We start from the raw sequence: 4,294 nt of genomic DNA on the forward strand, positions 1-4,294 counted from the left end.
AATATATATAAATATAAGAGACTGTTTTCTCTTAGAAGAAAAACCAAACAATGGAAATAAACTAATATTTAAAATTAGAATTCAAGAAAACTTTCCATAAATGGAAAAATACCTGAATTTATACAATGAAGAACTCACCAGATACCTAGGAAAATTAACTTAAAACAATCAGTTCTGACACACAGCCTAGTAAAAACTATTTGATTTCAAATATAAAGATAAAATCCTCAAGATCTCTAGGGAAAAAGAATAAATAACTTCTAATTCCAAAGAACTGACTATCATATATTTCAAAACTAGCACACAAAGCAAAGCAACAGTGGGTCAGCATTTAAAATAAAAAAATAAAATCAATGAAAGTAAGTGTGAACCAAGGATTTTATATCAAATTACCTTCATGTATCAGGGCTACAGAAAAAAAAAAAAGTTTTCAGCATACACGAATAGGGAATTTCTGCATTTAACTAGCCCTTCCTGAGAAACCTACTAGAAGATGAGCTTCATCCAACCAAATTATGACTGAGAAAATGACAGCAAAGGACCAATGGTGAGCATTTAAAAATACATAAATGTACGTATAAGACATTAAAAAAAGATGAGGATGGGGGCGCCTGGGTGACTCAGTCGGTTGAGCGTCTGACTTCGGCTCAGGTCACGATCTCACAGTTCATGGGTTCAAGCCCCGCATCAGGTTCTGTGCTGATCAACTAGATGGCCATAATCAAAGACAGATAATAACAAATGCTGAAAGTGTGGAGAGATAATGGAACCCACGTACATTGTTGGGGGGAATGTCAACAATGCAGACATTTGGGAAAACAGTCTGGCAGTTCCTTAAAGAATTAAACACAAGAGTTACGAGAGGACCCAGCAATTCCACTCCTAGATATATACCCATGAGAAATAAAAATATATGTCCACACAAAAACTTATACACAAATATTTACAGCAGCATTAGTCCTAAGAGTAGAAACAATTCCACTGTCCACTGAGAAATAAATGAATACACAAAATGCAGTACACCCATACAACCGAACATTATTTGGCCATAAAATGTGATTAAGTACTGACACACGGTCAAACAGGGATGAAGCCTCAAACTGTTATGCTAAGGGAAAGAAGGCAGCTGCAGAAGAACACGTACTATATGATCCCGCTTATATGAAAGGTCCAAGATATGCAAATCCAGAGAAACAGGAAGTAGACCGGTGGTTGCCTGGGTGGGGTGGAGGGCACTGGAGAGAATGCACGTGGGGTTTCTTTTGGGGACGATGAATTTTTCAAAGGTGGACTGTGGTGATGGCCGCACAGCTCTAAATTACCAAAAAAAACCCACACACCAAACTGTACACTTTTAAACGGGTGAATTGTGTGGTATAGTAATTATATCTCAGTAAAGATGTATACAACAAAACCCACTGACAACAATTTCATACTAAATAGGATCCCAGCATTTCCAAATGCAAAGAATACCCCGGGAAGCCTTTGCAACAAAGAAGCCGCACTCTCAGCACAGAACAGTACCAGGTCAGAGCCCACAGAACAAGCCGGGGATCAGCAGGTCAGAGGAAGCCAGACCCAATGGGGCCAGAACACGCATTACGCTCTGGGCTCCGCTGGCCACGTCAGTTCTTCAGCGAGGAACTGCAAGCAGATAAAGACTCTCACAGAGGCCTATCATTAACCTACTCTGATTTCATGAATACGATGTATTTTTCTCACACACACAAAAGGTTAAATAAACAAAGAGGGGAGTAAGGGCATTTACAAAGGTGTAAGGACAAAAGTAAACCATTATAACAAAAATAAAAACCTTCTTAAATACTGCNACAAGAGGAAAAAATACACCTCATAGCAAAAAAAACAGCAAATAAAACCAAATATTATGATAGAGTTGGGGCCAAATATATCAGTCCTAACACTAAATGTGAATGGGTTTAACTCACCTATTAACATAAAAAGTTTCGATGTGGCTCACAAAACAAAACACAAAGAGTTCGAGAAAAGACACATCTAAAACAAAGTGATGGTGAAACATTAAAAATGAAAGGATGGCCAAAGTATACCAGGCAATCGGTAACAAAGAGCGAGCAGAGTGGCATGTGTGGAGTCAGGCAAAGCAGAATTCAAGCCCCAAAGCACTCGTTGTGACCAAATAAACAAAACAAAACAAAACAAAACAAAACTCACTTAAAAAATTTTTAAAGTTTATTTATTTTGAGAGAGACAGAGACAATGTGAGCAGGGGAGGGACAGAAATAGAGGGAGAGAGAAAGAGTCCCGGACGTGGGGGACTCAAACTCAACCAAACTGTGAGATCATGACCTGAGCCGAAACCAAGTCGGACGCGTAACCAACTGAGTAACCCAGGCACCCCCACCCAAAGATACTCTTTAATACTGAAAGCCACAATCTATGATTTAGACAGCACACATAAAAATACACATATTCATATGAATATAACATAGCAATCACCTTTATGAAACAAAAACTACTTGAGATGCAAGGTGACATATAGATAGAAACCCATTAATATTAGAGGACTTTAATTATTGACTCTCAGTGGCATATGAGAAAATTCAGTGATCCCAAAATAAGGAGACAGAAGATCTAAACAGCATAATCAACAGAGTAAATCTTAAAGATATTTATCAAATTCTACACTCTAATACTAGAGAATAGACCTTCTCACACGCCCATGCCGCATTCACAAGAAGTACTCATATAATTACATCACAAAGAAAACATCAGCAACTGCTATGAAATAGAAATATTACAAACAATATCCCCTGATCATAACGAAAAATCCCTAGAATTTACCAACAAAAATAACAGCAAAGCCCTTCCACCTAGAATGACAATGAAAGCACTACCTATCATGGGGCGCCTGGGTGGCTTAGTCGGTTAAGCGTCCGACTTTCGCTCAGGTCATGATCTCGCGGTTCGTGGGTTCGAGCCCCGCGTCGGGCTCTGTGCTGACAGCCAGCTCAGAGCCTGGAGCCTGTTTCAGTCTGAGACTCCCTCTCTCTCTGACCCTCCCCTGCCCCCTGCTCACGCTCTCTCTCTCTCTCTCTCCCCTCTAGAAATAAATAAAACATTAAAAAAAAGCACTACCTATCAGATTTTATGGAATGCATTTAAAGTAGTGATCAAAAAAAAATTTGTTGTTCTAAACTTATTTTTTAAGTTTATCTATTTTGAGAGAGAGAGACTGCATGTGTGCACGTGAGCAAGAGAAGAGCAGAGAGAAAGGGAGAGAATCCACGCTGTCAGTGCAAAGTGTGAGGTGGGGCTCAATCTCATGAACCGTGGGATCAAGACCTGAGCTGACATCAAGGGTCAGACACTTAACCCACTGAGCCATCCAGGCACCCTGCTCTAAACATATTTATCAATGAAAATGACACAATAAAAATAAATAAATTGTTCCAAGGTTTAAAAAAAAATAAAGTAAACCAAAAGAAAGCACAAGGAAATAATAAAGCTAAAAACAGGGGAAGAGAATGAGCAAGAGAACAGAAAACTAGATCTAAGTAATAATTGAAAATTCTGTAGTTTTTGAAAAAACTAAAAGAGAGAAACCACTATATAACATGATTAAGAAAAAAGGGGGGAAACACAAATATACAAAAATAAAACAGAATGAGGGAGAAACCACCATTGAAATGGAAGAAAAAACTGTAAATCAGAAAAGATTACTTTGTGGTTCTCCACCTAATACATTTGAAAACCCAGATGAAAAAAGTAATTTGCTAGAAAAACACAAAGTATCAAAACTGACCCCAATAGAGTTAGGAAGCTTAAACAGACCAATTTTCATAGAAGAAATAAAGTTATTAAAGAAATATCCAGGAGGGGCGCCTGGGTGGCTCAGTTGGTTAAGCAGCTGACTTCAGCTCAGGTCATGATCTCACAGTTCATGAGTTCGAGCCCCACATCAGGCTCTGTGATGACAGCTCAGAGCCTGGAGCTTGCTTCCGATTCTGTGTCTCCTTCTCTCTCTGCACTTCCCCTGCTCACACTCTGTGTCTCTGCCTCTCAAAAATGAATAAACGTTAAAAAAAAAAAAAAGAAAGAAATATCCATGAAAAAGCATCAGGCCCAGATGGTTTCACAGGAGAATTCTACCAAACCTTCAAACACCAGACAGCTTCAATATTCTATAAATTATTCCAGACCCGGTGTATCATGAGCAGGATCAAGCTTACAAGAACATCAAACTCTTGAGAAAGATGAACCAGCCAAGGAGACTTCAAGAAAGAAGACTTTCATGGCAAAAACTGCATAGAGATCC

Source organism: Crocuta crocuta, unplaced genomic scaffold (assembly GCF_008692635.1).
Source record: "Crocuta crocuta isolate KB4526 unplaced genomic scaffold, BGI_CrCroc_1.0 scaffold312, whole genome shotgun sequence".
In the NCBI taxonomy this organism is placed as follows: domain Eukaryota; kingdom Metazoa; phylum Chordata; class Mammalia; order Carnivora; family Hyaenidae; genus Crocuta; species Crocuta crocuta.